Source organism: Mus caroli, chromosome 3 (genome assembly GCF_900094665.2).
Source record: "Mus caroli chromosome 3, CAROLI_EIJ_v1.1, whole genome shotgun sequence".
Taxonomy (NCBI): domain Eukaryota; kingdom Metazoa; phylum Chordata; class Mammalia; order Rodentia; family Muridae; genus Mus; species Mus caroli.
Window position 1 is genome coordinate 79,753,244 of NC_034572.1, and position 13,198 is coordinate 79,766,441.

Below are 13,198 nucleotides of genomic sequence, written 5' to 3' on the forward strand. Positions count from 1 at the left end.
AGCAGCATGGAAGTGTAAGCCGAATAAACCCTTTCCTCCCCAACTTGCTTCTTGGTCATGATGTTTGTGCAGGAATAGAAACCCTGACTAAGACAGATAGTATTACTTCTTCCTTTCCTATTTGCAACCCTGATCTTCAGTTGTCTTAATGTTGTAGCTAAGACTTCATGTGCTATGTTGAATAGGTATGGGGAGAATGGACAACCTTGTCTTGCTCCCGATTTTAGTAGAATTCCTTTGCAGTCATCTCTTTTTAGATTAATGGTGGCTATGGTCTTGCTGTAAATCGCCATTGTATGTTGAAGAATGTCCTTTGTATCTCTGGTCTCTCCTTGGCTTTTATCATCATGGGCTGTTGGATTTTGTCAAGGGCCTTTCCTGCATCTAATGAGATGATCATGTGGCTTCTTTTCTTTCTATCAGTCCGATTGTGTGGTAGATTACATTTAGTGATTTATATATGCTGAACCACCCCTGAACTTCTGGGATGAAGCCCACTTGATCATGATGGATGAGGGTTTTTTTTTTATATCATCCCACTGTATCCCATAGATTTGCATAGGTACTGTATTCATTTTGATTACTACAGACTTCAGCTTGTAAGTATTTTACTGAGATTGTTGCATCTATATTCATAAAGAGTCTGAATTGAATTGGATAGGAGGATTGGTCTAACTTTCTTTGTCAGGTCCTTGTGTGGTTTAGGTATCAGGGAAATTGTAGTCTCATGAAAAAATTAGGCAATGTTCCTAATTTGTCTATTTTGTGAAATCATTTGAGGATTGGCATTACTTCTTTGAAAGCCTGGTGGAATTCTGCACTTAATGCATCTGGCCCTGGGGTTTTGGCAGGGAGACTTTTAAATACTGCTTTTATTTTTCTAGGGATTTTAAGTCTATTTAAATTGCTTATCTAATCATGATTTAACTTTGGTAAATGGTGTACATTGAAGAAATTATCTATTCCTTTAGATTTTCCAAGTTTCTGGAGTACAGGATTTTAAAGTATGTCCTTATGTCTTTTGGATTTTCCTTGGTGTCTGATGTTTTATCTTCATTTTCATTTCTAACTTTATTAATTTAGATCTTTTCTGCTTTTTAGTCATTTTGGCTAAAGGTTTGAAAATCTTATTGATTTTTCTCAAAGAACCAACTCCTTGCTTCATTGATTCTGTTTCTATGTTATTAATTTCAGCCCTGAGTTTGATTATTTCTTGCCATCTACTCCTTTTGGGTGTGATTTCTTTGTTTTGTTTTAGAGCTTTCAGGTGTGCTGTTAATTGACTAATATAAAATCATCCTTTTTTTCTTTTAATGTAAGCAATTAATATTATGAGTTTGCCTCTTAGAGTTGCCTTCATTATATCCTATAGATTTATTTATGTAGTATATTCATTTTCACTCAATTCTAAAAAGTTTTTCATTTCCTTCTTAATTTCTAGCCTGACCATTTTTCACTCAGTAACAAGTGGTCCAGTTTCCATGAATTTGTAAGCTTTCTGCTACTGCTGGTACCCAGTTTTACTCTGTGGTGGGCCAGATAGAATGCAGGGTGTTATTTCAACTTTCTTATATTGATTTGGACTTGCTTTACATCCAAATCCATGTTCAATTTCGGAGAAAGTACCATGAACTGCTGAGAAGGAGGTAAGTCTTTTGTGTCTGGGTGAAATGTTGTGTAAATATCTATTAGGCTCATTTGGTTTATGACGTGATTTAAGTCGGGCATTTCTCTATCTAGTTTTTGTCTGCAGCCTGTGTATTGGCGAGTGAAGTCACTCTCTATCACTGTGTGGAAGTATGTGACTTTTAGCTGTAGTAGGGCTTCTTTTATAAACTTAGGTACCCTGTGTTCAGTGTATAAAGGGTTAGAATGGCAAGGTCCCCTGGGTGGGTTATTCCTTTGATGAGTGTGTAGTGGCTTTCTCTGTCTCTTCGGATTAGTTTTGATTTGATGCTAATTTTCTCAGATATTAAAATGACTACACCAGCTTTCTTCCTGAGCCATTTACTTGGAATATCTTTTTCTATCTTTTACCCTGAGGTGATGCCAATCCCTTATGGGCAGTTATGTTTCTTGGATATAACAGGAAGAATAGTCCCTGTTTTCTAGTCCAGTCTGTTAGCTGTGCCTTTTTTTTTTTTTTTTTGAGACTTGTGACCATTAATATTGAGAATTACCCATGAGCAGTGTTTACTGGTTGCTTTTGTTATTATGGTTTGGGTTGTCCCCTCTCTTGGTTTACTGTCTGGGATTACTCATTGCTTGTATTCTTGGGTGTGGTTAATCTCTTCTGATTGAAGCTTCCTTCTACTGTCTTCTGTAAAGCTGGATTAATAAATAGATATGGCTTAAATTTGGTTTTATTGAGGGATTTTTTTTCCCTGTCCATTGCAATTGGTAGTTTTGCTGTGGATAGCAGTTGGGGCTGGTATCTGTGGTTTCTTAGTTTGTAGAACATCTGTCTAGGCCCTCTGGCTTTCAGAATCTCCATTGAGAAGTAGAGCATTATTCTAATAGGCTGCCTCTATATGTTTCTTGGTCTTTTTCACTTGCAGCTTTTAACATTCTTTGTTCAGTATGTTTTGTGTTTTGATTATTATGTGCTATGGGGACTTTCTTTTCTGGTCCAGTCTATTTAGAGTTCTGTATATGCCCTTTTCATCTGGATAACTCCACCTCTCCACCTTTCTTTCTTTCCTTCCTTCCTAATTTTTTCTTCTTTTTTGTCTTCTTTTCCTTTGTTGTTGTTGTTGTTTTGAAACAAGGTTTCTCTGTGTAGCTCTGGTGGGCCTTGAATTCACAGATCTGTGCCTGCCTCTTCCTCCTAAGTGCTGAAGTTCATGACATGTGCCACCATGTCTGGTTGTCCTTCTGTTTTTTAGGATAGGAAATTCTTCTTCTATGATTTTGTTGAAAATATTCTGTGTGTCCTTGGCTTGGGTTCCATCTCCTTCTTCTGTTCCTTTAATTTGTAGATTTGGTCCTTTCATAGTGTCTCAGATTTCCTGTATGTTTTTGCCTGGAGTATTTTAGACCTTGTTTGAGGCATTAAAAGGTGTAAACCCACTGCTACTGGACCAATCCATAACTATATGATGCACTGTACCACTGTTTCCTTGAGTCAGAATGACTGGAGGAATGCTCTGTGCAACACATATGGAAGGAAGCAGCCAAACATAAAACTACCATTGATCAACTATCCAAGATCAACACAACCAGATTAAACAGGAACAAGTACCTAGAACTAGACTCGAAAGGAAAAAAAATGACACACGGGAATAAATACCACCTGCTGCTATACTAGAGAAGGTAAATTCCTGTTAGAATATGGTCCAAGAATAAAATGTGTGAGGTTTATGCGTACTTGTGAGAAAACTCCACGAAACCAAGACAAGAGTCCTGTGACCTCAGTATCTTTAAAAACATTGAATCATTCTTGGATCATGCTTTCATGCCCCCCTCAGGAGCAGCAGGTAGGAGTGAGTTTGCTTTAGATTATTTATTACAACAGGCTATTGTTATTTGTTTTTATGCCTTTATAGAAAAATTTTTTTTTTTTGCAATGTGTAACTTGCCCACCAGGTGTGGCTTGTCCGTCATATGCAACTTGCCCTTGTGATTGGACACTTTCCTCATGTGACTCCTTTGAACCTTCAGAGTATAAATTGACAGATGCTCTGAATAAAATGGGCTACTGTATGAGACTTTAGTCTGCCTCATTTATTGGCTCCATTCTCCCAGGTCCCACCACCTTTGGAGCAGTAACCAACTTATGCCACTATGTCAGAAACTAGGACATCCAGGAACACGTGAACTAAAAACTGGTTAGATAAATGTAATATTCAGGCACCCAGGCATGCTACTATGAATACTAGAAAAGGTTGAGGGAAAACCAACCAACCAACCAACAGAAGTCAACTAGATACCACCACATTGGCAAGGCCACATATTATGAGGTAGATGTCTTTAACTATATAATACAAATAGACTCTATAGGACCACTGACCAAATATAGGAGTAAATACACATGTCCAATGGTGGATCCCTTTTATGACTAGGTGTAGCAATAGAACACACTAACCCCACACAGCAAACCATCATGAGCACTCTGGTTCCAGGACAGGCCTCTTCCTAAGGCTGTGATAACAGATTCTAATCGAGACACACATTTCCCTGGGAAAATGACCCAAGAACTGGCTAAAGAGTTAGATATCTAATGGAGTTTCTATACAGCAACCTAGACCATCAGGAAACAGAGAGACTGGCATGGCCACAGAACAATTACAAGTTGTCAAATAAACTCAAGCTACAGTTGGCTCTTGTTCACCAAGGAGCTTACACACTGAACTTGAGACCCAATTCATGCATGGTACTTTGTTTGAATCACCCCAAACTAAAAACCCCATGATTAATCTTAAAATATGTGTAAACGGTCTGAGAGGTAATTCTATTCACAGAGATCTTGACAAACTCAGATGGAAATTCTTTCTGAACGCAATGATGTTGTTCTCCAGCTACACACCAGCAGACAAACAGCATCTGCTGTCTCCAAGGCCATCTCTGTCATCTTCTGTACTGCCTCCCTCTGTGGACATTGCTTGCTTTGCCACCTGGGCCCCAGTAATACCTAGATAAGTAAGGTACTAATTATATTATTTGCTTCACTGACACCTTGATCAGGAGATAAAATCGAGGTATTGCCACCCTCAAATGAATGTTTCAACAACTCAACAAGAACATAGTCTTACTGGGGCTGGAGAGATAGCTCAGTGGTTAAGAGCACTGACTGCTCTTCCAGAGGTCCTGAGTTCAATTCCCAGCAACCATATGGTGGCTCACAACCACCTGTAATGAGATCTGATGCCCCTCTCCTGGCCTGCAGGTGTACATGCAGGCAGAACAGTGTACACATAGTAAATTTTTTAAAAGAAAGGGTCAATTACAAAAAAAGAACACAGCATCACACTAATTGTTCAAACTCTAGAGGGTCTACAGTACCTCATAGCTGCCTCTGACATTACTATCTTTGTTAAGCTTTTTCAGTTCCTTGCATTTTATATGCAAAAGGATTTTAATCTGAGATTTGGTCTCCCTGATTCAACTTACCTTGCTTTAGACTCTTTTCATGTAGGAGGGAAATTAATCAGATATACCATCCTAACCTCACAAATGAGCTCATAGCTTTACTTTGATACATAGATTTACTTTGGCCCTGGAAATCAAAATGAGTTTAGCTCTTACAACTTAATGGCAGATACATACCCGATCACTCTCCTCACACTTCCTATCTCTTTAACTATAGTCCTACTAGCCTCTCTTTTGAATTGGCTCTATATCAAACACTATGAACACCTTCGTTCTGGTGCCACATGACTTCTGGGACAGCACACAGAGACCTGATGTCGATCAACTCCATTCCTTATACTGGTGAGATGGAGAGCTAGAACGAGAGAGAGAGAGAGAGAGAGAGAGAGAGAGAGAGAGAGAGAGAGAAGATAGAGCTAGAAATATACTCTGAAGATACTACCACTGGTGTTGGACTTGGCCCACTGCATCTTCCCCCAGAACTCCCAGTCTTGTAGAAAGATGGAATGTACTGAATACAACCACCATATTTAATAATACCAGTGCAATAGCCATGAATTGGAACGGTACAGAATGGGAACATAAACTCTATTGGATCACACATGAGGAGCATAATTGCAAATGAATATGAAAAATTCTAAGCATTATAACTACAACGAGTTAAAAGTTTACCAACCTAGACAAATGCAACAACCATCCTAAAACCTCTATTCATCATAATTGTTGCAAATATCTGGAAGATTACTGAAGTACACAATATGTAGAGCAATCTGTACAGACCACTGGGTATACTTAGGCTAACATGCAAACTTGTTGGTTGCTGTCTGCCATCTGCTGGGGTATCATCTCCACAGATGAGCCTCTAACTATCCAGGAAACTATTAGCTATGGTGGAACTTTGCATGAAGCAAAACTATGAAAGCCAGCTTTGCATCCCAGTGGTACCAGTTCTGGTTCCAACCCAGGTTGGAAACAGGCAAGGACTGTGAATTGGGAACTGACGGATCCAACAATGAAGATGACACAGCAACAATAACATCCAAACCAGCCCTTCACAGACCTTATTTTAACCCACTTAATGATGTTATAGGGTCCGCTTAGATCCAACATAACTCGAACACGGGGTCAATGCAGATGACAAAAATGTATTGTTACCAAGCCATGACTGATTGATCAGGGCTGCAGAATGGACTGGGGAGCTGAACTGCAACCACGAGACAATATCACAGAACGTTTAAGCTTGCGCACCATAGACATATGCCGAGTTATGTTACATTTTCCACCAATCAGGATAGGAATTGGTTCCTGAGCCTGGGAACATGAACATAGTTTAACCCTTCCAGAAAGATGGAAAAATTGTCCTTGAGATGGCTGGACTCAGACAACTGTCTCTTTACAACAGAAGCTGTTCAGCTATTGAGAAGTCCCCATCTCCTGGGACCTTGAATTTAGTTCCTCCCTATGATTATGTGATGTCTAAAAACAAAATGGCAGTATATAGAACAAATGGTGTATGTGTATGTGTGTGTGTGTGTGTATGTGTGGTGTGTATGTATGTGTGGTGTGTATGTGTGTGTGGTGTATATATGTGTGTGATATGTATGTGTGTTTGTGTGTGTGTGTGAGTGTGTAGTGTCATAGGCTTCCATACTTTGAGTTATTTGACCTCAAATTGTAGGATTGCTCATAAGTCCCACCTTGGGACTGGTTGATAACTAGTATCTCTCAACCAGATATTCCATCATTACAGAATTCTAATGCTTTTGGATCATATGGGGACACATAGCAACACCCACTTGTGTACTGAGCCTGAATATCAACCCTTAGGATACTCTCTAGAGAGCTCACAACAAAAAACGTTTCAAACAAACCCAGGTACTCACCCTTGTAAAATCCCTGCTTCCTGTTTTTACACTATTGTAAACCAGGCTTTAGGGGACACATGTAAATTTAATTCCACCACAGTCCCAAACTACACTTCTCTATATTGCCTAATTTAGAATTAATTTGTGCATGTTTAGAAGTAAAACGAAACTCCCAATACCCGCGGGCCTAATTTAACAACATTCGGAGCAACTGTAGGAAACTGGGTAGCTAATGCAGAAAACCCCCACTCTAAGATCACTGTCCTACATAGATGAAATGTATCTGGAGCAGGTGCACCCCCTCGTGGTACACAATGGTACCACAATAATATGAGTAAATTGGCTCAACATACCCAAAGGATACTAAAGATACTATCAAAAACATTTAGCGTGATGCACCAGTCATGGAAAATATACAGCGATTCTGGGATTACCAGAAGTCAGTCAGGAACTCACACAAAAGGATTTCATGTATACAATCTAATTGATAAACTAATTGTTTTGAAAGACACAAGATACCTTTGGAGTTAGGCTCTGGAATTATGGACAGCTACAATCTCAAGAATCTGCCAATCATAATGAGGTTATATATCTGTTATAACTACTCCCAAGGGACACCATTATAAGACTACATATTAAATGGACTCGTGATGGCTCATCGTGGAAAATAAAGATGATATACACACTGATAGAGGTAGAGAGTCTTGGCCAAGAGTTTATACACTAGCCATGTGGGTCTGTGGACTTCATCTAAATGTGGGATTTCCATATTCAGTACCTTTAGGTGCCAATGATGGTCAAACTGAACAAGCTAACATCAAACATGTTTGAATACACTTATAATGCTTAGTCAAGGCTTTAAAATAAATCTTTATATATGTATTATGTATCTTCCTTGGATGTAGCAGAAAGGTTGATCCTGTTTTTTAATCCAATCTGTTAGTCTGTGTCTTTTTATTGAAGTGTTGAGAGCTAACAATAAGCAGTGTTTGTTGACTTCTATTGTTCTGTTGCTGTAGCATGGGTTTCCCCTCTTCTGATTTACTGCTCTGGGATTATTCATTCCTAGTGTTTTCTTGAGTATTGAAGTTTTCCTTCCAGTGCCTTCTGTAGATCTGGGTTTGTGGATGTAGATTGCTTAAATATGGTTTTATCAAGGAGTGCTTTTCTTTCTTCATCTATTTTGATTGAAGGTTATGCTCTGTAGAGTGTTCTAGACTGGCTTTTATGCTCTTCTAGAGTTAGTTGAAAAAAATCTATCTAGGGGGCTAGAGAGATGGCTCAGTGGTTAAGAGCACTGACTGCTCTTCCAAAGGTCCTGAGTTCAATTTCCAGCAACCACATGGTGGCTCACAACCATCCGTAATGAGATCTGGCACCCTCTTCTGGTGTGTCTGAAGACAGCTACAGTGTGCTTACATATAATAAATAAATAAATCTTTTTAAAAAGACATCTATCTAGGCCCTGCTGGCTTTTAGTGTCTCCATTGAGAAGTAGAGTGTTTCTAATAGATCCGCCTTTTATGTCATTTAGTCTTTCTCTTTTTGTAGCTTTTAATATTCTTCCTTTGCTCTGTATGCTTAGTGTTTGAATATTATGTGTCATGGGGACTTTCTTTCCTGGTCCAGTCTATTTGGTTTCATCTGAATAAGCCTTTATTTCTTTAGGAAAAATTCCCTCTGTGATTTTTGTTGGAAATATTTTCTGTGCCTTGGCTTGGGTTTCTTCTAACTCTGCTCTTATTATTTGTAGATTTGATCTTTTCACAGTGGCCTACATTTCCTGTGTGCTTTTTGCCTGGACTTTTAAAAAAGATTTAACAGTTTTTTTGACTGAGGCATTCATTCCTTCTTCTGGTCTTCAGTGCCTGAGACTCTCTTTCTCATCCCTAGTGTTCTGTTGATGAGGCTTGCCTCTGAGGTTCCCATTCAAGTTCCTAAAGTTTTTATTTCTTAAAGTTTTACCTCAGTTTTGGTTTTTTTTAGTGCTTCTTTTCTACTTTCATGACTTGAACTGTTTTCTTCATTTAATTCCACTGTTTGCTTATGTTTCCATGGATTTCCTTAAGGAATTCACTCATAGCCTCTTTAACATCAGTGGTGGTCTGAATAGGAACGGCCTCCATAGGCTCTTAGAGTTGAATACTCAGTCATCATGGAGTAGTGCTGCTCAGAAGGATTAGAAGGTGTGGCCGTGTTGGAGTATGTATACCCTTGTTGGAGGAAGTATGTCACTGGGGGTGGGCTTTGAGGTTTCAGATGTCCAAGCCAGGTCCAGTGGCTCTCTCTTCCTGCTGCCAGTGGATCTGGATGTAGAACTCTTAGCTCCTTCTCCAGTGCAATGTCTGGCTGCATGCCACCATGCTTCCTGCCATATTGAAAATGGACTAAATCTTTGAAACTGTAAGCAAGTCCCAATGGAATACTTTCCCTATAAGATTGGCCATGGTCATGGTATCATTTCATAGTAGTAGAACACTGACTAAGACAGGTTCTTTTGTTTGTTTGTTTAGTTTTTCAAGACAGGGTTTTTCTGTATAGCCCTGGCTGTCCTAGAACTCACTCTGTAGACCAGGCTGGCCTCAAATTCAGAAATCCACCTGCCTCTGCCTCCCAAATGCTGGGATTAAAGGCATGTGCCACCATGCCCGGCTGACTAAGACAGGTTCTTACAGTATTCATAATTGCTATTTGAAGTCCCTGTCTTGTGCTTTAGCTATATTTAATTTCTTGGAGCTTATTATAGTAGGGTTGCTGGTCTCTAGTAAAGACATATTGTCCTGGTTGTTATTGATTGTGTTTTTATGCTGTTATAGATACGTGGTTTTGGGATGATTGTAATATTAGCTGTTAATATCTGGTCTTATTTTTGTTGGGTGGGTTTTTCACTCCTTGGTTTCTGTAGCCCTCCCTGGATCTTAGGAGACTACCTGTTAGGGGATACTTTTGAGTCCCTGTCACATGTGGCTACTGGAAATCCTTTGTAGAATATATTTCTAGGTATTGGGAGCTAGCATGAAGTAATGTGAATGGACTAGAAGGGTGGGAGCTCATAGTCCACGGGAGGGAAGAAAAATGAGTCTTCCAAGAGGATCTGTGAAGTCCCCAGGGGAAGGAGGAGAGAGAGATGACAGGCCCTTGTAGGTGGTCTGTTCCAGTTCTGGGGAGGAGGCTGGAATTTACAATGGAGGATAAGAAGTAGACTGAAGATCACCTGCCTGATTCCCAGGCTGGTGTGAGCAGGGTTTTCAGGGAGGGAGTGTACTGCTTCCGGTGCTAGAGGCTGAGACGGGGAGAGGGAGGAAGGCTGTGGGTGAAGACCCTGGGAATAAGACCAGAAAACTTTGTGGGTTTTGTGACAGGGTCTTACTCTGTAGATCTGGCTGGCCTAGAAACCACTATGTAGGGGCTAGTCTTGAACTAACGGAGACACATCTGCCTCTGCAGGGATTAAAATTGTGCATCACCATACCCAGCCATGCCTGAGTTTTAAAATACATGTTCAGGGATTCAAACTCAGATTACAGGTACTCTATCAGTAGAACTATTGCTCCTTAAATGGATTTTTAAGGCTTAACATGTTTCTTTTATTAAAATTAAAACACTTTATAGCATACCATCATAATATAATTATATTTCAAATGGCCCCAAACATTGGGCAGGACATGTTATAGACCCACTGAAGTCATTAACAATATGGTTCTCTAGAATGTTCTGCCATTTGAACCTCTTGTGGCCCACAAGTTCCAGAGCAGTTAGAACCACTTAATGGATGGATATGAGCAAGGTATATGTGTCTGAATCAATTTAGTGAGAAAAAAAAAAGTCTGGAAAATACAGTAACAGTCATCCCCCAAACTCCAGACTAACAAGGAGTCTTATATCATCCAGGGGCCTAATGAAATCCCCTGGGGTAAAGCTGGACGGCATCAGTCCACTGTGGTAGAGGTTATCCCCAAAAGCCCTCTAGAGCCTATGTCATGTCTGAGAGAGGACCATGGTTAAAATCATGAACTAGACAGCAAAAACTCCAACCCATGTAACTTCATTACCTCGATTTTCCTTTACAATATAAAACCATAGAAAGAAAAAGAGAAAAACCCCAAATCATAATGTTCATTAATATAGAAAAAAGCCTATTGTTTGCTATTACTACATTAATTGAAACTTGGAAAAATGTTTATAAATAACACTTACATATTTATTGGAACATATTGTTTTTCTCTTTAGCTTAAGAAGAAATAACATAAAATGAAATAATTTTATAACTTTATTAGTTAATAAATATTTTATAAGGCAAATCTATTCTTCACCTTGTAAAATCTCCAGAATAACCTTGGTTACGCCACTTAAAGTAAACAATTAGCCTACAATCTAATTATGATGCTGAGTGGGTGTGTTCAGAAAGTTACTCCTGGAAAGCCGCAACATTTTCAAACTACTCTCTTCTCTACCCTTTATTTGGAAAGGATGGGGAAGTACTGGGGGCTAACATTCTCCCTCCACTGTTCAGGTGCTGACTCACCGCTGCTGGTGACCTCCTCTTGCTTTAGAATTACCACGCTCATTCAGCTTTCAGGTTCAGGCATTGCTTGCTGAGTTTGATTCTACAACACTTTGCCTTATTCCTGGCACACAGTGAGAGGTCTTATATTTTTCAAAACCTACTTTAATGAGAGTTCTTAAATGCTTTAACCTCCCTTCTAGCCCACCACCCACCAGAGTTAGTGGAAAGGAAAGGTTAATAGGGCATGGGGGATGTGGCCCTGTTCAGAAGTAGTTCTTCGGTGTGATTTCAGTCTTTGTTGTCAGGATATCAGCATTTCGGTTTTACTTGAATCAGCAGTGGTAGATCCATGGAAAACACCGTTTGCCAGTCAGCAATGGCAGTTTTGATCTAGAACTTCCAATGGGTCTGAGTCCAGAAGAGCAGGAAGAAGCTGAGGGAGTGTCACAAGCTCTTCCATGTGCTTCTCTCTACAAAGCTAAGACAAATGATGATCAGTGAAGAGGGCAAGGCAAACCAATGCCAGAATGTCATCATCAGTGAAGACCAGGGGCAGCAAAACCCAACGGACACCAGCAAAGAGTGGCAAGGTGTACCAACGCCAGGAGCATTGTCCACTGTCCGTACACCTATACTCTTTCTAAACACTGCGAGTCCTCCCAAGCATCTGCTCCAGCAAAGCATCACGTGCCCTTTCCCTGGGAAGCTTCCAGAAAAACACCACATGTCTGTTCTCAGCAGAACATCCACTCATAAGACAGTTTCCAGAAAAACATAACACAACACAACTGAGTCTCCAAAGAAACCTTAAATTGTCACTTCAGTGGCAGACAGGAACACCTTAGCAAGGTAGTCTATCTGCTGAAGCTGGCCCCTAAAAGAGACACAGGTTTTTTTTTTTTTTTGGGCTGTTTGCTGGATATACAAATCAGAATAAAAGAGATATGTTTTAATTTTTAAAATATTTCTTTTATGTTCCATATGGTATTTTACATGGGTGTGTGTCTGCATACCATGTGTATGCAGAAGTCTACACAGGTCAGAAGAGATATCAGAGCCCTAGAACTGGAGTTGTGAGCTGTCATGTGGGTGCTGGGAATTGAACCCAAGATCTCTGAAAGAACAGCCAGTACTTGTAACCACTGAGCCATCGATCCAGCCCCAACAGGCAGGTGTAAAAAAATCTTATTTTAGAAAAAAAAGTTGGAATTTTGCCCTGATCAACCCCTACACTATCTGTTGAATTTCTTTATAAAAATACTAGCCTCTCTTGTATTTAGTGTTTCTGCACAAAAGGTCTACATGAAAATTAAAGCAAATAAAAAACCCACAAAATCTGACTAGAGACACCCTAGCAATTGTGGGGTACACTAACACATACTACATGGGGCTATATTTGTATGTGTGCACTCTGTAGTGACAACAGCTTAACCCCAGACCAGTCAGAATTATTATGTTCAACCAAGCCACTATGTCTGTTAGATTATCGTTCAAGTGAGCCAATAGAAGATAGAACTTAAAACTTAGAAGTCAGTGGCACAGAGAGGCAAATGATGTTTCTTTGCATATGGAAAGGGGAAGGCACATGATAGCTGAAGAAAGGTGCTCTGACTAGGTCACAAGGTAACCCAGCATTTTTTTTTAAAGATTTATTTATTTATTATATGTAAGTACACTGTAGCTGTCTTCAGACACTCCAGAAGAGGGCGCCAGATCTTGTTACGGATGGTTGTGAGCC

At 39.7% G+C, this 13,198-nt stretch overlaps 1 long non-coding RNA gene across 1 annotated transcript in view; it reads right to left on the reverse strand.

The window, feature by feature from the left end:
- Positions 1-11,302: 11,302 nt before the first annotated feature.
- The window catches only part of LOC110290703, a 31,552-nt gene continuing 29,656 nt past the window's right edge, over positions 11,303-13,198 (reverse strand). Inside the window, exon 4 of the long non-coding RNA XR_003836203.1 lies at positions 11,303-11,938. This is a non-coding gene — a long non-coding RNA (uncharacterized LOC110290703). The remainder of the gene's footprint in view (positions 11,939-13,198) is intronic.